The sequence below is a fragment of the Bombina bombina genome, chromosome 4 (assembly GCF_027579735.1).
Source record: "Bombina bombina isolate aBomBom1 chromosome 4, aBomBom1.pri, whole genome shotgun sequence".
Lineage (NCBI taxonomy): Eukaryota > Metazoa > Chordata > Amphibia > Anura > Bombinatoridae > Bombina > Bombina bombina.
The window spans coordinates 101,460,010-101,484,094 of record NC_069502.1 but is presented as its reverse complement, the minus strand read 5'-3'; positions in this window follow the sequence as shown (position 1 = coordinate 101,484,094).

Genomic DNA, 24,085 nt, shown 5'->3' with positions numbered 1-24,085 from the left:
CAAAGAAAATACAGAAAATATGAGGTTTATTTTTAACATATATTGCATAAATGTGATGTAACAGATATGATTATATATTGTGGCAATATGATGGATATGTTCTTTCTTTACATATGTTTACGACATTTGTACAATACTTTCTCTGTTGTACTGCAAATTTAACCTCAATAAAAATTATTTAAACAAAAAAAATTATGGGATAAGGTACAGAAAGTATGATAAATATGCTTCAAAGTAGTCAAATCCACTATGCAAAGGGCGCAATAGGTCTCATCTATTCAGTCCAGGAGACAAATAAATTAGTCCAAAGTGGTTTTTTGTTTTCTTTTCTTTCCTGACACTTTGGACTAATTTATTTGTCTCCTGGACTGAATACATGAGACCTATTGCACCCTTTGCATAGTGGATTTGACTACTTTAAAGCATATTTATCATATTTTATATTATATTATTCTGTATACTTTACATAAGGTCTTAACCCCCTATTCCATCTTACGACTTGCCATATAACCTTATACTATAAATAAATAGACCAGACACATAGTTGGGAGAAAAAACAAAGACCAGTCACGGTCACGTTTATTTAACATAAACGATTAACTCCTGCCTGCGATGATATTTATTACCATTGCATGCACTCAAATGAATTAACTTTCCAAACTTGGCAACAAGTTCGTTACAACAATACATTGGCGGCATCTCACCCTAACCTAACCCCTACCAGCAGCTGGTCAAGGCCCCTTTCATTGTTTGCAGCGTGACACCCGGCTGTTCACGCCCAATGGCACAAAAAGGAGAGCTGTGATATTTAGAGATTTTCAGCCTGCATTCGCAAGGGAGGGGACCCCCTAAGCCGGCGCCTAGGCGGGCGTAACCCCTCCCCTTTTTAGACCGTCACTCTTCTCCTTCTGTGCCCGCTCCCCAGGGCCTTGACCACCCGCCAGCTAGGGCATCTCCACCCAACCCAGTAAGGCGTTCCCCATCAGGCGAATCGTACAACCCTCCTGATTTGTGTGGTTGCCTATCTTAACAACCGGGGCTTACCAAGGCTAGCTCAATTAAACCTACCCCAGCCGGGTTCACTCACCCTCATGCTGCCGCATCGTTGCCGCCACTCTCTTCTTCCATGGGGCCAGGTGGGCGGGGAAAACTTTCTCCTCGAAGTCTGGAACAGAAAGAGGCCGGATACACTGCTGCAGGACCCTATAAAGGTAAGCACAAACCCCGCCCCCAACCCTGCAACATTGTAACAAAACACACTCTAGCATTCTCCAGACTTCAAGTTGGTAATCCCTTAATGTTGTTACAGGCCCACTAGAGGGCCCTCCACTCTCATAAGATCTTAACCCCCTATTCCATCTTACGACTTGCCATATAACCTTATACTATAAATAAATAGACCAGACACATAATTGGGAGAAAAAACAAAGACCAGTCACGGTCATGTTTATTTAACATAAACGATTAACTCGTGCCTGCGATGATATTTATTACCATTGCAGGCACTCAAATAAATTAACTTTCCAAACTTGGCAACAAGTTCGTTACAACAATACGTTGGCGGCATCTCACCCAAACCTAACCCCTACCAGCAGCTGGTCAAGGCCCTTTCGGTGTTTGCAGTGTGACACCTGGCTGTTCACGCCCAGTGGCACAAAAAGGAGAGCTGTGATATTTAGAAATTTTCAGCCTGCATTCGCAAGGGAGGGGACCCCCGAAGCCGGCGCCTAGGCGGGCGTAACCCCTCCCCTTTTTAGACCGTCACTCTTCTCCTTCTGTGCCCGCTCCCCAGGGCCTTGACCACCCGCCAGCTAGGGCATCTCCACCCAACCCAGTACGGCGTTCCCCATCAGGCGAATCGTTCAACCCTCCTGATGTGGGTGGGTGGCTATCTTGACAACCCGGGCTTACCAAGGCTAGCTCAATTAAACCTACCCCAGCCAGGTTCACTCACCCTCATGCTGCCACATCGTTGCCGCCACTCTCTTCTTCCATGTGGCTGGGTGGGCGGGGAAAACTTTCTCCTCGAAGTCTGGAACAGAAAGAGGCCGGATACACTGCTGCAGGACCCTATAAAAGTAAGCACAAACACCGCCTCCAACCCTGCAACATTGTAACAAAACACACTCTAGCATTCTCCAGACTTCAAGTTGGTAATCCCTTAATGTTGTTACAGGCCCACTAGAGGGCTCTCCAATCTCATAAGGTCTTAACCCCCTATTCCATCTTACGACTTGCCATATAAAGTTATACTATAAATAAATAGACCAGACACATAGTTGGGAGAAAAAACAAAGACCAGTCATGGTCACGTTTATTTAAAATAAACGATTAACTCGTGCCTGCGATGATATTTATTACCATTGCAGGCACTCAAATAAATTAACTTTCCAAACTTGGCAACAAGTTCGTTACAACAATACGTTGGCGACATCTCACCCTAACCTAACCCCTACTAGCAGCTGGTCAAGGCCCCTTTCGGTGTTTGCATCATGACACCCAGCTGTTCACACCCAATGGCACAAAAAGGAGAGCTGTGATATTTAGAGATTTTAAGCCTGCATTCGCAAGGGAGGGGACCCCCTAAGCCGGCGCCTAGGCGGGTGTAACCCCTCCCCTTTTTAGACCATCACTCTTCTCCTTCTGTGCCCGCTCCCCAGGGCCTTGACCACCCGCCACAAGAGCCAGGCATCCTCTTGCCACCAACCAACAAGCCAACAGGCAACATCTTATACTAATACTAACAGACAAATTCAAAACTTTTTTTTTATATAACTAACAATAGGGCGCTCCTGATGTCCTTTAGGAAAATATCCAACACAACATCTGTCAAGTGGACACCATCAGGGCGAAACAAATCCTTCCTGTCGGCCGTTATCACCTCATGTCTGACCACAAAGCCACCCAAGGCCGTGACCGTCCTTCCCATCTCCCGATTAACCTTTTTTCTTATGTTGTAAGCAGCCTTCTGGGTCACAATATACTTCCAATGCAGCTGTGCAACCACATTGAACCAACCTAATTTAACATTTTTAATCCATGTGTGAACCCACTTTAAGTCTGCTACCATCCTTTTAATCAAATCCAACGCGGGGACTGACCCCAAGTCATTTCCCCCGAGGTGCAGCACTATCACATTAGGCTGCCCCCACCTCCTGTGCGCCTCCTGCAATAATGCCGGAAAATCTGCCCACATAAGGCCCCTGTGCCCTAACCATTGAAAGTTCGCCCTCTACGTTGCGAATCCAAGTTGCTGTCCTTCCGCTGAACGCAGCGCCCTAATGGACGCCCAATGGATGTACGAATGTCCTACAATCCATACTCGAACAGGAGGGGAATTTCCACCTCGCACACTTGGCAAAATAGAGCAAACCACATTACCCATCATGCCCTTTGTCTATCAACAACACCACTGACCCCAAACCCACTCTAGCGCTGCCCTGGCATCCGACCCCCAAAGATTGGTCGCCCTACGTGCCTCCTTGCTAAGTGGGTCTAATGTACCCTTTGTACTGGGTCGACTTCCATCTACCCATCCTCTTAATCTCCGCTGATGACGTACCAGCTGCAGCGGCGCTGGTGGCTGCCCCAATCCTAAAGCAGTGGGGCACTATCTTTTTCGGATCTAGCCCCGCCTTCTCCGCTGTTTTAGCGAGAACCCTGCGGAACTGAAACAATGACAAGGCACTGCCATCCTCATGCACTAGAAACTGCCTACTGCTTTGGGTTCTCACTTTTCTGAACCCCTCCACACACCGGACTGGGCAACACTCCACAAATTCATGTTTCGCGAGGGGCAGCCAAGCCCCTTTACCCTCCTGGTCTGTTTTGGACCGGGGCACAAACAAAAGCAGTCCCTAGCCTGAGCACCACACGTGCTCTGCTAGGATGCCCCCCGTTCCCTTGTGTTTCGAGGAGGCCACCAGCTCTCCAACCCGAAGCGCTCCCACAAACGCCAAAGCAAACGCAGCTTTGAACAGGAGCTCCTCATACTCCGATGTACAAATCGATTGCAATTCTCCCGCTAATTGCCGTAATCGACATGTCATTATAGGCTCCCTCCGATCCTTTGGACGGGGAGAAAACCCTCCCCCAGCATTTCAGCACCTGCCTGAACAAAAATGACCTTGATTGGTCGACATAACCTAAAGCCTTATTAAAGAACGCCAGCGCTGCCAATCTGCCCCCAGCTCCCATTCTACTAGTCCCTCCTAGCCTTAGTTGTGCCAACCATTCCAATAACTGGACCCTGGAAGAATCCTCCACCTGCACTCCCATCTGTTGGCAGAATGCCACCCATTTGCTCCAGTGACTCACATACATAGCCCAAGTCTTTGGTGCCAGCGATGACCTGATTAATGGGAGGATGCCTTCCCAGCCTGGAATAACTGCCAAAGAAAAGACGGGCATGTTAGACCCTCCTTCGCGGCCCTGGGTGCCACCTTCCTAAACTGCCCCCAGTTGAATCGAGAGAATGCATCAGCGATAATGTTATGCACCCCCGGGACGTGTTTGGCCATGAAAGTGATGTTGAGCTCCAAGCAGCACAACACCAGGTGCCTTAAGTAGCACACAACACCTGGTGAGGATGCGGACAGTTTGTTAATGGTGTACACCACACTCAAATTGTCAGACCAGAGCACCACCGATCTATTAGCCAGCCTCCTTCCCCAAATCTCCACCACAACTATGATGGGGAAGAGCTCCAGCAAGGTCAGGTTCCTAACCCAGCCAGCCTCAACCCATTCGCAAGGACATGGCCCAGCACTCCATTCACCATCCAGGTATGCCCCATACCCGAATCCGCCAGCTGCATCAGTGAACAGGTGTAATACCTGATTAGAAACTGTTGGGCATCTCCAAAGACAAACCCCGTTAAAGTGTGACAGAAAAGTTTCTTACATGCTCAGGTCCTCCCTCACTTCTGCAGAGATTCTGACCCAGTTGTCAAATCCTGCTGGTCCCTTCAGAAGCCCTTCTATGCGCCTGTTAAAGACCCTGCCCTTCGGAATTGCCCTTCTGGCAAAATTCAACATACCTAAAAGGGATTGGACCTCCCTCCTGGTAACTTTATCTTGCCGCTGCACCATATGCCGCATATGCGCCACCTTGTCATCCGGTAATCTGCATAGGGCCCTGACCGTATCAATCTCAATCCCCAAGAACGTTAGGCACGTACACGGGCCCTCCGTTTTGTCCGCGGCCAACTGTACTCTGAATCTCTCTTTTATATCTCTCATGACATCCATGAGTTGTGCACACTCCGTGCAACACAGCTCTCCCTACCAGCAGAAAGTTGTCCAGGTAGTGGGCCACTGACCCACCCCCTGATGCCTCCTGAACCACCCAGTGAAGGAAGGAGCTGAAACATTCAAACAGAGAGCAGGACAGGGAACACCCCATGGGCAAACACATGTCCACATAAAATGCCCCCTCGAACTTCATCCCCATAAACCTAAAGGCTGATGGGTGCAATGGCAATAGCCTAAAAGCTGACTCAATGTCCAGCTTCGCCATCAAAGCCCCGGGGCCCATCACCCGTACCAAAGCCAGAGCCTCATCGAAAGATTGATAATGCACCGTGCTAAGTTCCAGATCGATGGCGTTGTTCACCGACGAGCCTTTAGGGAAGGACAGGTGATGAATCAATCTGAACTTCCCTGCCTCCTTTTTAGGCACGACTCCCAAAGGGGAGACCACCAGCTCTGCGAGCGGCATAGTCGCGAATGGGCCGGACACCCGGCCCAACGCGACCTCCTTTTCCAATTTGTCCCTAACCACCTGAGGGAACTCACAGGCTGTTTTCAGGTTCCTATGTACCCCCGACCCAGAAATATTACCCTCAACCGGTATCCTAAATCCCTCCCCAACCCGATCCTGAGCAGCTCCGCTGCCTCTTGATCCGGGTAAATAGCCAGCCACGGCATCATGGCCGACAGCTTAAGCAGTGTTGGGGCCCTAGACTCCAGTTCCTGTCTTAAGGGCCGGTCTTGCCTGTCCCTGCTCCTTTCATTTCCCACACTCCGCTCCCGGGTGTGGTCCTCCACAGTACTTGCAGATGTGTCGAAAGGAACAGTTGCTCCCCCTGTCACACATTTTGTCCTGGAATTTCCAGCACTCTCTGCCTCGTCTGCCCTGCTTCTGCCCAGGCCTCCCCGTCGCCTGACGTGAAGGGGAGGGGAGAGGGCCCTTCCAAGCCCAATTTGGACCACAGGTGCATATCCTGTGTTCCAAAGTGTAGCAGGGCGTTGCCAACCATTTTGTGTCGGAAGGACATGTCGTACTCACGCCATGCGCCCTCTTTAAACCTGACATGTATAGCCTCAATTGTGTCCTGGTATTTGAACAGGTTGAGCCCTTGTAAGGGCCACCTATCCACATAGCAGGACGCCAGGACCCTGAAGCATTTCAACCACTCTTCATAGGCCTGCGCACCCTCTTAGGGTCAAATCGGTCCGCATATTTTTTTAATCACCTTCGCTTTAAGATGGCCATAAAGGGAGTGCACCAGGCAAGGGTACGTATCTCCCTGCGCCTCAACTTTGCGTGGAAATGGTGCCTCCATGGGCATATTGGGCCCTGGGGCTGCTGCCCCCGCCTGCCCCTCTGTCTGCCCTGAAACCCCAGACCTCCTCTTCGCCTGATCTGCTGCCATCTTTTTTATTCATCTAAACATCCTACGCTGCCCTTTCCCAACTAGCCCTAGGTCCTCCCCACTGTCTTAACCTGAACCGCTAGATGATGTGTCCGTGTCAGCGTGTGTAGTGTTGAGGAAATGAGACTCACCACCTGCTGGTCTCTCCGCGTCCGCTGTCCTCAGGGTTACTGGATCAGCCTCTCTCTGCTGCTCCCTGCTGGGCCCTGCTGCCACCAGCGCATTGGAAGATCCCGCCGCCGCAGTGGGCTCTGTTGCAGGTCTCACCTGTGGAGATAAAACAACTTGGGGAGCAATCTGGTTCACAGGAGGGGCCCCAACTGATGCCCCCGCCCTACCAACCCCTTGTTCCCCTGTATTCATCCCCAGCGCACTTGCCACTGCCCTTCTCACATTAGCTTCATGACTGGGAACCCCCTGGGCGTTGGCACTGAACCCAGGTGAAGCCATCACACCAGCCTCACGTATCGCTGCTTGAACTGCTCTTTTGATCATTTCCTCCATGCACACCCCCTGATTATAATGCATACCGGCATCATGAGCCACATTTTGCCTGTACATAGTATCACCCTGCACCACACCATGCACACTCCCAAACACTGGGCCTCCACTCCTAGCATGTGTCATCCCCACATGCTCCCATGCTAAACCCCTCTGCTGATGTATCCCCTCATCCGCAGCCTGCCTTACATGTCTCCTCTCCACATGCGCAGCCAGTTCCGACTGCGCATGCGCACTTGTCCCGGGCCTACCCACTTCACACTCAGCCGCACCCCGGGATGCCTTAACAGTCCTCACCGCCTGCGCTCCAACCACCACCCCTGGTGAGTACCCCTGCACCTCCCGCATCCTCCCTGCAGCCATTGGAGCCCCCCCGCGAACCGGAGCCTCCCCAAGTTACCTGGGCTGCTCCGGTTGCAAGGTCCATCCTGTGCTCCTTGATCCCTCCCTCCAAGATGGCGGCCGCGATCCTCACTTGAAGAACCCCCCACCCCCAACTTTTTTAGGACCTTTCCCTTTATTAAAACTCCTATTTGGTGGGGGGTTTTGGTGTGTTGGGGGTACCGCATCATCTGACATGTCTTCCTCTCTCTGTGTTGCAGGTCCCTTCTTCCTGGCTGCAACCTCCACCACCTCCCGAAATCGCTTAGGAGGCACCGACTTCCTTCTAGATCTCTCCATCATCCAGGCTCAGATCACAAGAAAACTTTCTCCTCAAAGTCTGGAATAGAAAGAGGCCGGATACACTGCCTCAGGACCCTATAAAGGTAAGCACAAACACCGCCTCCAACCCTGCAACATTGTAACAAAACACTCTAGCATTCTCCAGATTTCAAGTTGGTAATCCCTTAATGTTGTTACAGGCCCACTAGAGGGCCCTCCTCTCTGAGTATATTTTATGTTATATTTATCTGATTGTATGATACCTGTTAAATTTTATTGGTCTCTATACTCAAGTGCATTATATATGAAGTGACACTTAGTCATAATAATTATTACAACTATTATGCAGTCTCTTTCACACTTATATTACTGAGAAACTGTGTACAATATCTAATGTGGTTCATTCTATTTAATTTAAATATACATTATAATAATTGAGACTATGCTATAACTGCATATAACTGCTGAACACTGGCCACTAACATATGCAATATCTTTTTTTCTAGAATTCTAATTTGAATTTCAATTGATTGGTGATAGTCAAGTGCGCCCTCAGTTCTATCTTCTCTCTTTGTTTCTATATATATATGTATATACAGGGAGTGCAGAATTATTAGGCAAATGAGTATTTTGACCACATCATCCTCTTTATGCATGTTGTCTTACTCCAAGCTGTATAGGCTCAAAAGCCTACTACCAATTAAGCATATTAGGTGATGTGCATCTCTGTAATGAGAAGGGGTGTGGTCTAATGACATCAACACCCTATATCAGGTGTGCATAATTATTAGGCAACTTCCTTTCCTTTGGCAAAATAGGTCAAAAGAAGGACTTGACAGGCTCAGAAAAGTCAAAAATAGTGAGATATCTTGCAGAGGGATGCAGCACTCTTAAAATTGCAAAGCTTCTGAAGCGTGATCATCGAACAATCAAGCGTTTCATTCAAAATAGTTAACAGGGTCGCAAGAAGCGTGTGGAAAAACCAAGGCGCAAAATAACTGCCCATGAACTGAGAAAAGTCAAGCGTGCAGCTGCCAAGATACCACTTGCCACCAGTTTGGCCATATTTCAGAGCTGCAACATCACTGGAGTGCCCAAAAGCACAAGGTGTGCAATACTCAGAGACATGGCCAAGGTAAGAAAGGCTGAAAGACGACCACCACTGAACAAGACACACAAGCTGAAACGTCAAGACTGGGCCAAGAAATATCTCAAGACTGATTTTTCTAAGGTTTTATGGACTGATGAAATGAGAGTGAGTCTTGATGGGCCAGATGGATGGGCCCGTGGCTGGATTGGTAAAGGGCAGAGAGCTCCAGTCCGACTCAGACGCCAGCAAGGTGGAGGTGGAGTACTGGTTTGGGCTGGTATCATCAAAGATGAGCTTGTGGGGCCTTTTTGGGTTGAGGATGGAGTCAAGCTCAACTCCCAGTCCTACTGCCAGTTTCTGGAAGACACCTTCTTCAAGCAGTGGTACAGGAAGAAGTCTGCATCCTTCAAGAAAAACATGATTTTCATGCAGGACAATGCTCCATCACACGCGTCCAAGTACTCCACAGCGTGGCTGGCAAGAAAGGGTATAAAAGAAGAAAATCTAATGACATGGCCTCCTTGTTCACCTGATCTGAACCCCATTGAGAACCTGTGGTCCATCATCAAATGTAAGATTTACAAGGAGGGAAAACAGTACACCTCTCTGAACAGTGTCTGGGAGGCTGTGGTTGCTGCTGCACGCAATGTTGATGGTGAACAGATCAAAACACTGACAGAATCCATGGATGGCAGGCTTTTGAATGTCCTTGCAAAGAAAGGTGGCTATATTGGTCACTGAATTGTTTTTGTTTTGTTTTTGAATGTCAGAAATGTATATTTGTGAATGTTGAGATGTTATATTGGTTTCACTGGTAAAAATAAATAATTGAAATGGGTATATATTTGTTTTTTGTTAAGTTGCCTAATAATTATGCACAGTAATAGTCACCTGCACACACAGATATCCCCCTAAAATAGCTATAACTAAAAACAAACTAAAAACTACTTCCAAAACTATTCAGCTTTGATATTAATGAGTTTTTTGGGTTCATTGAGAACATGGTTGTTGTTCAATAATAAAATTAATCCTCAAAAATACAACTTGCCTAATATATATGTGTCTCAGTGTTAAAGATATTTGCAGCCCTTTTTTTCTGATACCTTTTTTTTTTGAGCCCTTATAACTTTTTATTGCAATTTTTTATTTAAATCATTTTTTATTAGATGGTCTTATTTTGAGTGTAGCTACACTTTTAAATATATTTTTTATGTGCTTTGTACAACTTTTTAGTCAAGCGTAACAGTTAACCAGAGATCTGAAGTCTCACTATCCCAACATGCATTAAATTCAATTGTCCTCAAACGAGCATGTTTACTTTATACTTGTAATATGGACATTACTACCACCGCGTGTAAAGAGCTGCAGTAAACACATTATCACTTGCGCAGAACAGTTATTGCGCCATTAGCAATCTAGTCCTAAGAGTGGACCATTGATTTTTTTTATATTTATATTGTTCTAATTAATTTGTTCTGCAAGAACTTTTTTGTGATTGCAGTAGATTCACAGAGGAAATTGTTTTATTGGTCAAGAACTGAACGGTTACAACAGCTTAAAGGGACACTGAACCCAAATTTTTTCTTTCATGATTCAGATAGAGCATGCAATTTTAAGCAACTTTCTAATTGACTCCTATTATCAATTTTTCTTCGTTCTCTTGCTATCTTTAATTGAAAAAGAAGGCATCTAAGCTTTTTTTTTGGTTTAAACTCTGGAAAGCACTTTTTTATTGGTGGAGGAATTTATTCACCAATCAGCAAGAACAACCCAGGTTGTTCAACAAAAATGGGCCGGCATCTAAACTTACATTCTTGCATTTCAAATAAAGATACCAAAAGAATGAAGAACATTTGTTAATAGGAGTAAATTAGAATGTTGCTTAAAATGTAATGCTCTATCTGAATCACAAAATAAAAAATTTGGGTTCAGTGTCCCTTTAACCAGGGACTTGTGTATATGAAGAAGCACAGGTAAAAATCTTTATGAATTCCACAATTCCCTGGTTGTGATGTTGTGGTGAAGGTTTTTATTTTTTTGCCTGTGATATTAGTTTCACAAAAAGGATTTATTTAATGTAGGCCAATGATTACATATGCGTTTTTGAGTATAAAATGCATAAAGAAATTATGTATGTATATTAATGTTATCTTACCCTCATGGAATGTAAGATTTTTTAAAAATACTGTTACTGTGTGCAAAAACACATCTTGACATGTAACACATTACTTATGTCATAAATAATTATCTTAAACCTGGAATAAGAAAGAAAGGATGATGAAAAATACTATGGGGTAGATTTATCATACCTCATCGGACTTGATTCGCTATAGGGAATCATGTCCGCCCTGCATCGCTAAATGCCAACAGCATACGCTGTCAGCATATAAAATTGCACATGCAGTTTTGGTGAACTGCTTGTGTAATGCCGCCCCCTGCAGATTTGCGGCCAATTGACTGCTAGCAGGGTGTGTCAATCAACCCGATTGTATGAGATTGGGCAGATTGCTGTCCGCCGCCTCATTACTCTTAATGTGAAAAGTACACAGACTGAAGAACGCTGAGGGTTAAACACAGACAGCACAGGACATTAGTATTTTTAGCATGTGTTAAATTATTAAGATTTAAAATGGTTATGTAATATTGGGGTTAATCACAATCATTTACTAAAACATATCAAACTATTTGCAACAGAAAAATCATCATTAAAGTCTATGAGGATTTTCGTAGATAAATACGACACCATAGAGTGCTATTACCCCCTAAATGACTAACTTCTGTGTTGTTATGTTGTTCAAATAAGGGGGACCCCTATGAGTAAATCATGGTTATATGAATACTGGACTCTTATCTTAAAGCTATTGTATTTCCATCCTGGGTGAATACTATTACTTGTAAAACCTGAATGATACCTTTATAACAGTGTTACACTATGGGATTTTCTTCCCTTTTTTATTTAACTTTTTCCTGAAGTGGATGAAAAAGGACACTTATACTGATTTTTCATCTTATTTATACTGAATTCTAGGTTTTACATAATAGTGTTGTATATGTTTATTAGTTAATCTGTTTCTTGTTTTAGAATTATCACAAGGTTGTGTAATTCACAAATGTTCTTTGTATACCTTATTTAAAAATATATGTTAAATAAAATTACCTTTAATGCTTAGATTTAATTATTTAAATACTTTGCAACATCATCAAAATCATACATTTAGGCGTGTTTGTGTATGTATTTATTAATACAATAGCATTTACCTTTTTCTCTGTAAAATATTTAGAAATTTCATAACCTTGAAAGGTTTATTAACTTTCATAACGATCAGTCATACTCTGATGTGGGTGATGTCTATGAAATATCAAATAAAAGGTATACATATAGTTGTTAAAGTTGTTTTGTTTTTTTTTTGTTTGTTTTTTGCAAAATGTATTTGAAATTTTTAGAACAGGAAAACAGAATTAAATAATGTAGCTGAGTAGTTGCCATTTTGTGTGTATATCATCCATAGATACATACTGTACCTAGTGGTACACTTAACAAAAGAGGTGTATGTGTATACCTTTGTGTATATATTAGCAACACAGTTGCAATTCAAATTAAAAATACATTTGCACTTACTGGATAACTTTTATTTTTGTTTAATACATTTAAGATATTTTGTGTGAATATCTCAATTTCTTCACAAACAGCTTTGAATTAAAGCAAGATATATATATATATATATATATATATATATATATATATATATATGTATATATATAAATATGTGTATATATATATATATATATATATATATATATATATATACTGTATGTGTGTATATATATATATATATATATATATATATATATATAAATAAATAAAAACACTATCTTCTGTAGCAGAAAAAAATTATTTGAAGTTTGTTACCATGGTGATATTTAAACAAAGGTTGTACCTTTTTACTATATAATCATATAATCCTATATAAAACAGTATGACATACAATAATAGAAATCTACACTCCAGATTACTACTAATCTTAGGTAATTAAATTGAAACATCCAGATTAAATCCTATATTTTAAACCTATAGCTAAATATATAATGCACCACCCTTAATTACACAAATTCAGCCGCACAGAACATTTGGTATGCACTCATCTAGCCAGCTGGCTACAAATAACAATAGATTAGCTGCCTACCACACTTCCAATCAAGTAAGACATAGATGATTCAATTCTAGCCACAGCCAATAGATAAATAAATCTGCTCTGTGCACATACATGAGTTTTAAAACATCACCAACAATATTCTCAGTGACATTTCTTGTCTGTTACAATCCAGGGCATTAAAACCCAGAACGTTCTATGTTTATAAAAATAATAAACCCTTGAAGGCATCATCACATGTGGGGTTTATTCTCATTAACAGTTGCTAAAGTGGGTGTCAAGATCCAATAGGCTACTGTAAGGATCCCATAAGCTCTGTTCATGCCAAAATGCAAACTTCAAGGAGGAAATGCCATTGGTAACTTCTTCCACTGTGCCCTGTCTGAGATCAAAGCAGGAGACACCAGGCTCATAGTCCGACTTGCTCTGGTTTTTCCACTAGAAGACGTTTTCTTCCAGGAATTTGTGGAAGAACATTTTCCTCAGTAAATTCCACCCTTTTTGGATGTCAACCAATCAGGGAAGTGCTCTTTAACAAAATATAAATGGATCAGTCTAGGAGGCCCATTTATCAAGCTCCGAACAGAGCTTGAGGGCCCGTGTTTCTGGCGAGTCTTCAGACTTGCCAGGAACACAAGTTATGGAGCAGTGGTCTAAAGACCGCTGCTCCATAACCCTGTCTGCCTGCTCTGATGAGGCAGACAGGAATTGCCACAATTCAACCCGATTGAATACTATCGGGTTGATTGACACCTCCCTGCTAGCGGCCCATTGACCGAGAGTCTACAGGGGGCGGTGTTGCACCAGCAGCTCTTGTTAGCTGCTGGTGCAATGCTGAATACGGAGAGCGTATTGCTCTCCACATTCAGCGATGTCTGTCGGACCTGATCCGCACTGTCAGATCAGGTCCGACAGACATTTGATAATTCGGCCTCTAGGGTTTTTACTCCTCACTCTGGCTTTGGAGTCTTTCATCTATTTGTGTTCTAAGTTTCTGCTTTGTTCTGTGCTGAATTTCCTGGCTGTGACCTTTTTCTGTATTTTTGACATTTATATACTTGTTCCCTGCCTTTGAATCATAAACTGACCTGGCCTTGTCTCTACATTTTGCCCAGTTAGTACTTTTGCTTGAACTTTCTCTGTTGCAGTTTCCCAACTTCATTATTTTATTGTCTGCTGTGCTTATTTGCTTATCCTGTCTCCAGCTCTGCCTCTGTTATTGCTTGCAGCCTGTATTCAGCACTCTAGTATCCCTTGCTTGGCCCAGAAGCAGGCACACTCGTACTTGGCCCAAAAGCAGGCACTCCCTTGCTTGGCACAGAGCAGGCTCTCCCTTGCTTGGTCCAGAAGCAGGCTCGCCCTTGCTTGGCACAGAAGCAGGCACCCCTTTGCTTGGCCTAGAAGCAGGCTCTCCCTTGCTTGGCCCAGAAGCAGGCTCACCCTTGCTTGGCACAGAAGCAGACACCCCTTGCTTAGCCCAGAAGCAGGCTCTCCCTTGCTTGGCCTAGAAGTGGGCACTCACTTGTTTGGCCTAGAAGCGGGTGCTCAATTGCTTGGCCTAGAAGTGGGCACTCACTTGTTTGGCCTAGAAGCGGGTGCTCAATTGCTTGGCCTAGAAGTGGGCACTCCCTTGTTTGGCCTAGAATCAGGCACTCCCTTTCTTAGCCTAGAAGCATGCACTCAATCACTTGGCTCTTGCCTGTCTCAACTTGCACCTGAACTGCTTATACCAGCTGACTTCTGCTTTACTGGTTGGTACAGTTTGCTCCAGTTAGAACTTGCTTTTACCTATTTCTTGTTTGAGTACAATCTAATTCAGGACATTACTCACTATCTGCCTGTGTAACTTTCACGTAATAAATAGGGCTTTTGTATATATTTGAGTCTTCGGTCAATTAATATGCAATCTGTTGAGCTTTCTACTACCCCTGCCATTGGGCTCCATTATGTTAGAGAGGCCACAACCCTGACAGCAGGATCTCTTTGTAGAATACCCAATGTTTTACAATTATTTTTTTTTTTTTCAATTCTGCATGCTATTATTAAAAATCATATTATCTGAAAATTACTTTTAAGTTTTATATTTAATTTATTCTTTAATCAACTTGTTTCTTTCTAATAATCTAAGTGGGAAATCAGTAAGAGATTGGAGCCCTGGTTTCTCCAATAAATTGTTATACCTTCTTCTTTATAGAGGAAAACAATTTAAAAAAGGTGTTTTGTATATGCATACTAAAATAATAAATTAAGATTTTTGAATTGTAACGCAAGACACAGACTGACATGTTGAAATCAGGACGTAAATTCACAATAAATTTTCCAAAATCTTGAGGTCTATCTATCAACGTGTCAACCGCAAATACGCCGGAATTCCGCATCGTAATTGTTGCGAGATTGATCTGACCTAATTATCAAAGCCTCAAGACTGGCAAAAGTTGAAATTTGTGGCGTAACATACGATCCGCCAGACTCAATCTGGCGCAGTTCGATGCTTACGTCATTACAGATGTTCCAAATACACATTCGGCTCTATCTGACACTTTTTCCCAGTTATCAAATGTTTAACAGGTACGCTCGCATCTATTCTGACCCAGCATATCTGGTTTTCAATCCACCACCCTGGAGGCCGCGGATGCGATAGAAATCAATGGGAGTCTGAAAGCAGCGAAAGCTTATGTTTGATGCTGCAAGACAAAGAAATATAACCCATTGATTTCTATGGTAGAAAGCAAGAAACGTTTACACCTAACACCCTAACATAAACCCTGAGTCTAAACACCCCTAATCTGTCGCCCCTGACATTGCCGCAACCTAAATAAAATGTATTAACCCCTATTCCGCTGCTCCCCGACCCCGCCACAACCTAAATAAAGTTATTAACCCCTATCCTGCAGCTCTCTGACACCGCCGCGACTAAATAAACATATTAACCCCTAAACCTCTGGCCTCCCACATCACTACCACTAACTAAACCTATTAACCCCTAAACCGTCAGCCCCCCACATCGCCAAAAACTAAATTAAGCTATTAACCCCTAAACCTAACAACCCCCTAATTTTAAATTAAAATGACAACATCCCTATCTTAATATAAATTAAAACTTACCTGTAGAATTAAAAGAAACTATTTTTAACTATTAACCTACCCAATTATACTACAATTAAATTAAAATAACAATTAAATAAAGTAAATTACATGATAAAGAAACCTAACCCTATTCAAATTATTTAAATATACTATTAAACATTATTAAAAGTACTAAATTGCAGAAAATAACAAACACTAAGTTACAAAAAAAACAAAACACTAAATTACGAAAAATAAAAAAACAAATTATCAAAAATAAAAAAGAATTACACCTAATCTAATAGCCCTATCAAAATAAAAAAGCTCTGCAAAATAAAAAAAAAACATAGCCTACAATAAACTACCTTAAAAGGGCCTTTTGTGGGGCATTGCACCAAAGATATCAGCTCTTTTACCTGTAAAAAAAAATACAAACACCCCATCCAACAGTAAAACCCACCACCCAACCAACCAAACCCCCCAAATAAAAATCTATCTAAAATAACCTAAGCTACCAATTGCCCTGAAAAGGGCATTTGTATGAGCATTGCCCTTAAAAGGGTATTTAGCTCTTTTACATGCCCAGACCCTAATCTAAAAATAAAACCCACCCAAATAACCCTTAAAAAACCTAACACTAACCCTCGACGATCCACTTACAGTTCTTGAAGTACTGCTTGAAGGATCCATTCAGCCGGAGAAGTTCTTATCCAGACGGCAAGAAGTCCGGATGGCATCTTCTATCTTCATCCATCCGATGTGGAGCGGGTCCATCCTGAAGACATCCAGCGCGGAGCATCCTCTTCATAGGGTCGCCGTGGGAAACTGGAACTTTAATGCAAGCGACACCATCCAAGATGGCGTCCCTTGCATTCCGATTGGCTGAAAGATTTCAATCAGCCAATAGGATTTGAGCAGTTCTCATTCTATTGGTTGTTCCCATCAGCCATAAGGATTTGAGCTCTCATTCTATTGGCTGATTGGAATAGCCAATAGGAGGAGAGCTGCTCAAATCCTATTGGCTGATTGGAACAGTCAATAGGATTTTAGCAGTTCTAATCCTATTAGCTGATTGAAATCTTTCAGACAATCGGAATGGAAGGGACGTCATCTTGGATGGCGTCACTTGAATTGAAGTTCCAGTTTACGGCGGCGACCGTATGAAGAGGATGCTCCATGCCGGATGTCTTCAGGATGGACACGCTCCACGCCAGATGGATGAAGATAGAAGATGCCGTCTGGATGAAGACTTCTTGCCACCAGGATAAGGGATTCTCCGGCTGGATGAAGATGGAAGAGGCCGCCTGGATGAAGACTTCTTGCCGCCTGGATGAGGACTTCTCCAGCTGGATGGATCCTTCAAGCGGGAATTCAAGGACTGTAAGTGCATCATCGGGGGTTAGTGTTTTTTTAAGGGTTTTTTGGGTGGGTTTTATTTTTAGATTAGGGTCTGGGCATGTAAAAGTGCTAAATGCCCTTTTAAGGGCAATGCCCATACAAATGCCCTTTTCAGGGCAATGGGTAGCTTAGGTTATTTTAGACAGGTTTTTTTATTTGAGGGGGTTGGTTAGTTGGGTGGTGGGTTTTACTGTTGGGGGGGTGTTTGTATTTTTTTTTTTACAGGTAAAAGAGCTGATATCTTTGGGGCAATGCCCCACAAAAGGCCCTTTTAAGGGCCATTGGTGGTTTATTGTAGGCTAGGGTTTTTTTTTGGGGGGGGCTTTTTTATTTTGATAGGGCTATTAGATATAGGTATAGGTATAATTATTTTGTATTTTTGATAATTAGTTTTTTTATTTTTCGTAATTTAGTGTTTGTTTTTGTAACTTAGTGTTTATTTTTTTCTGTAATTTAGTACTTTTAATAATGTTTAATTGTATATTTAAATAATTTGAGTAGGGTTAGGTTTTTTAATATGTAATTTAGTTCATTTAATTGGTAGTTTAATTTAATTGTAGGATAATAGGGTAGGTTAATTAATAGTTTAAATTAGTTTATTTTAATTCTACAGGTAAGTTTAAATTTATTTGAAGATAGGGATGTTGTCATTTTAATTTAAAGTTAGTGGGTTGTTAGGTTTAGGGGTTAGGGGTTAATAGCTTAATTTAGTTTATGGCAATGTGGGGGCTGACGGTTTAGGAGTTAATAGGTTTAGTTAGTGGTGGTTATGTGGGAGGCCAGATGTTTAGGGGTTAATACGTTTATTTAGTGGCGGCGGTGGCGGGAAGCAGTGGGATAAGGTTTAATAATTTTATTTAGGTTGCGGAAATGTCGGGGAGCGGTGGGATAGGGGTTAATAACTTTAATTAGGTTGCAGCGATGTCGGGGAGCGGCGGGATAGGGGTTAAACATTTTAGTATAGTGACAGCGTTTTGTGACAGGGTATGAATAAAGTTGTGAAAAAGCCGAATAGATGTGAGATCGATGACTGCTAGGTAACAACAGTCCGATGCTCATAGCCCAATACTTGGTGCGCGTCTTTTTGAAGTTTTTTTTCATAAATAAGAAGAGCGTATTGAGATACGCGGCCACAATGTTAGGCGAGCGTATTGATGCCGGCGAATGCCACACAGTTGACGGCTTGATAGATATCCCCCCTTGTATCAGTTTGATGTATGGTGCTATGCTAAAACATTAAGGCCTAGATTTGGAGTTTGGCGGTAGAAGGGCTGTTAACGCTCCGCGGGCTTTTTTCTGGCCGCACCATAAATTTAACTCTGGTATCGAGAGTTCAAACAAATGCTGCGTTAGGCTCCAAAAAAGGAGCGTAGAGCATTTTTACCGCAAATGCAACTCTCGATACCAGAGTTGCTTACGGACGCGGCCAGCCTCAAAAACGTGCTCGTGCACGATTCTCCCATAGGAAACAATGGGGCTGTTTGAGCAGCGTTCAGCTCCTAACGCAGCCCCATTGTTTCCTATGGGGAAACACTTCCTACGTCTGCACCTAACACTCTAACATGTACCCCGAGTCTAAACACCCCTAACCTTACACTTATTAACCCCTAATCTGCCGCTCCCGCTATCGCTGACCCCTGCATATTTTTTTTAACCCCTAATCTGCCGCTCCGTAAACCGCCGCAACCTACGTTATCCCTATGTACCCCTAATCTGCTGCCCTAACATCGCCGACCCCTATATTATATTTATTAACCCCTAATCTGCCCCCCACAACGTCGCCAACACCTGCCTACACTTATTAACCCCTAATCTGCCGAGCGGACCTGAGCGCTACTATAATAAAGTTATTAACCCCTAATCCGCCTCACTAACCCTATCATAAATAGTATTAACCCCTAATCTGCCCTCCCTAACATCGCCGACACCTAACTTCAATTATTAACCCCTAATCTGACGACCGGAGCTCACCGCTACTATAATAAATGGATTAACCCCTAAAGCTAAGTCTAACCCTAACACTAACACCCCCCTAAGTTAAATATAATTTAAATCTAACGAAATAAATTAACTCTTATTAAATAAATTATTCCTATTTAAAGCTAAATACTTACCTGTAAAATACATCCTAATATAGCTACAATATAAATTATAATTATATTATAGCTATTTTAGGATTAATATTTATTTTACAGGCAACTTGGTATTTATTTTAACCAGGTACAATAGCTATTTAATAGTTACCTAGTTAAAATAATAACAAATTTACCTGTAAAATAAATCCTAACCTAAGATATAATTAAACCTAACACTACCCTATCAATAAATTAATTAAATAAACTACCTACAATTACCTACAATTAACCTAACACTACACTATCAATAAATTAATTAAACACAATTCCTACAAATAAATACAATTAAATAAACTAGCTAAAGTACAAAAAATAAAAAAGAACTAAGTTACAAAAAATAAAAAAATATTTACAAACATAAGAAAAATATTACAACAATTTTAAACTAATTACACCTACTCTAAGCCCCCTAATAAAATAACAAAGCCCCCCAAAATAAAAAATTCCCTACCCTATTCTAAATTAAAAAAGGTAAAAGCTCTTTTACCTTACCAGCCCTGAACAGGGCCCTTTGCGGGGCATGCCCCAAGAATTTCAGCTCTTTTGCCTGTAAAAAAAAACATACAATACCCCCCCCCCCAACATTACAACCCACCACCCACATACCCCTAATCTAACCCAAACCCCCCTTAAATAAACCTAACACTAAGCCCCTGAAGATCTTCCTACCTTGTCTTCACCATCCAGGTTCACCGATCCGTCCTGAAGAGCTCCTCCGATGTCCTGATCCAAGCCCAAGCGGGGGGCTGAAGAGGTCCATGATCCGGTCAAAGTCTTCATCCAAGCGGGGCAGAAGAGGATCTTCCATCCGATTGAAGTCTTCATCCAGGCGGCATCTTCTATGGTCTTCTATCCGGAGCGAAGCGGCAGGATCCTGAAGAGAAGCGGCAGGATCCTGAAGACCTCCAGCGCGGAACATCCATCCGGCCCGACGACTGAACGACGAATGACTGTTCCTTTAAGGGACGTCATCCAAGATGGCGTCCCTCGAATTCCAATTGGCTGATAGGATTCTATCAGCCAATCGGAATTAAGGTAGGAATTTTCTGATTGGCTGATGGAATCAGCCAATCAGAATCAAGTTCAATCCGATTGGCTGATCCAATCAGCCAATCAGATTGAGCTTGCATTCTATTGGCTGTTCCGATCAGCCAATAGAATGCGAGCTCAATCTGATAGGCTGATTATAGTTCCTACTATAGGTGTCGGCGATGTTAGGGAGGGCAGATTAGGGGTTAATACTATTTATGATAGGGTTAGTGAGGCTGATTAGGGGTTAATAACTTTATTATAGTAGCGCTCAGGTCCGCTCGGCAGATTAGGGTTTAATAAGTGTAGGCAGGTGGAGGCGACGTTGAGGGGGGCAGATTAGGGGTTAATAAATATAATATAGGGGTCGGCGGTGTTAGGGGCAGCAGATTAGGGGTACATAAGTATAACGTAGGTGGCGGTCGGCAGATTAGGGGTTAAAAAATTTAAATCGAGTGGCGGCGATGTGGGGGGACCTCGGTTTAGGGGTACATAGGTAGTTTATGGGTGTTAGTGTACTTTAGGGTACAGTAGTTAAGAGCTTTATGAACCGGCGTTAGCCCAGAAAGCTCTTAACTCCTGCTATTTTCCGGCGGCTGGAGTTTTGTCGTTAGAGCTCTAACGCTCACTTCAGAAACGACTCTAAATACCAGCGTTAGAAAGATCCCATTGAAAAGATAGGATACGCAATTGACGTAAGGGGATCTGCGGTATGGAAAAGTTGCGGCTGAAAAGTGAGCGTTAGACCCTTTAATCACTGACTCCAAATACCGGCGGTAGCCTAAAACCAGCATTAGGAGCCTCTAACGCTGGTTTTCACGGCTAACGCCAAACTCCAAATCTAGGCCTAAGAAAATTAATAACTATTTCAAATAAAAAAGACAAAAAAATTGCTGCATGGATTCACACTAATGGTAATAAACTCTGACTTGCAAAGGCAAAAAGCAATGAAAGGAATATTAAGCCCACACATTTTCTTTTAAAATTCACCTAGGGAATCACCTCACAGAGAATAGAATTTTAAACACATTTCCCATTTACTTCAATAGCTCCCAATAATCCATTGCTTCTCCTCAGCCTACCTAGATATTATTTTAACAAAGGACACTAAGAGAATGAAGCAAATTAGATAGTAGAAATACATTGGAAAGTTGTCTAAAATTGTGTGCTCTGTCGGAATCATGAAGATAAATTTTGGGTTTCATGTCATTTTAACTGTCACACACCTTGGTGACTTTTTTTGTTATTTCTTACCAAGACCTGTTGTGTGAGGATGGCTAACACGGGTGCTGAAACAAGGTCTACAATGTTGTAGTGCTAAAGCTTTATCACTAACAAAGGAATAAGCACTTCACATTAATGTCCATATATAATGCATGAAAAAAATTCTGGTGCACACCTGAAGGGCCCCCCTCTTTTTATGGGTCTAAGCGTAATAATAGAAGAACACACAGGTAGCACTCAAGATAGGTAACAGATACCATTTAATACAGTAAGCAACGTTTCGGGGCTGGAGCCCCGAAACGTTGCTTACTGTATTAAAAGGTATCTGTGACCTATCTTGAGTGCTACCTGTGTGTAATTCTAGTAGTGCTAAAGCTTTACCATTAACATTATAAGAAACTCAACATTTTTTCTTTCATAATTCAGATGGAGGATACGATTTTAAACAAATTTTCCATTTACTTCTATTATCAAAGTCTCTTCATTCTCTTGGTATCCTTTGCTGAAGGAACAGCATTGCCCAGCTGGGAGCCAATACTAAGTGGCTTATATGTGCAGCCAATAATCTGCAGCTAGCTCCCAGTAGTACATTGCTATGCCTGAGACTCCCTAGGTATGCATTTCCATACCAAGAGAACAAAGCAAATTAGACAATAGAAGTAAATTGGATAGTTTTTTTTAAATTTGCATGTTCTATCTGAATAATGAAAGAAAACAAATTGTGTGTCATGTCCCTTTAAGCCACAGGTAGGCTTTATCTATTACCTATGTTATTTTGCAGACCAGCTCTACCGGCATGCCACCTGTGGTAGATCAGCGATTCAGCAGTTAACTCCTAGCAGCCAGTAAGTAGCGGAGGGTAAATCGTGCAGCAGGTACCTTACATTGCCTAGTAAAATTATTGTTTTCCTTTACGTTCCCTATGAGTTATTTTTAAATATATGGGACAATTGTGTGTTTTACAAGATAAAGATAAAGAGAAAATGACACACTAGTGAAAATAATTATATATATATATATATATATATATATATATATATATATATATATATATATCACTTTTTCATGTAAGGTAAATTATAAATTGATTTTGTGGATAGACAAGACTATCAGCTACCAAATGAGTATGAGTAAAAACCTCCTGACTTTTGCTTTTTTGTGAAAACTTTTTTTTTATTTGGTCAAATCCGCCAGACACTACCAAGTTAATCCCTTGCAATAATTGGATGTAGGAACTAAGTCAAATAGTACTTTGACCAGTGTACTGTGATGATGACGTAGAACAACAGTATCTACCTTTAAAGGGTAAGGGAGCACTGACTGCACCAGATCGCTTTATCGTTATAGACAGTAACAGAAAGGGGCTGGGTTCTCTACACATGGAAAAATACATTAATCAATTTGAGGGGGGAAGACTGTCTGCCAGTACCTAATATGTTGGTGACCAATGGGGGGGGGGGGGGGGGGGGTAAGAGAGGTGTTTGGGATGGATCAGGTAGGGATCAGGGTTTAAGAGGCATCAGGTTGGAGCGTAATCTTCTCACTAGATCAACTATTAAACTTACAAACTGAATAACCAGAAGTTTCAGAAGTGTTAGAGGGGCCCTACACTGCAGAAAAAAATGAGGAAAGAGGGAGGGATGGGGAGTTACACAACAGAAAAAATGTGAGGTGAGTGGTTAAAGTGAAAACCCCCTTGGTTTTAACTTTCTTTTCACTTGCCAATGTGTTTAAAAACGTGAAAACATGTTTGAATTGCAATAGCGCTAAGTTTAGTCACAGCACAGTATTCAATTAGTATTAAAGGGCCATGAAACCGACATTTTTTCTTTCATGATTTAGAAAGAGAATGTAATTTTAAACATCTTTCTAATTTACTTATATTATCTAATTTGTTTTATTCTCTTGATATTCTTTGCTGAAAAGCATATCTAGATATGCTCAGTAGCTGCTGATTGGTTGCTGCACATAGACGCCTCGTGTGATTGGCTCACCATGTGCATTGCTTTTTCTTCAACTAATGATATCTAAAAAATGAAGCAAAATAAATAATAGAAGTAAATTGTAATATTGTTTAAATTTCTAGTCTCTATCTGAATCATGAAAGAAAGATTTTGGGGTTAGTAGCCCTTTAAATAAAAACTGTACCTGTAAAATAGTGACAATTACTGTA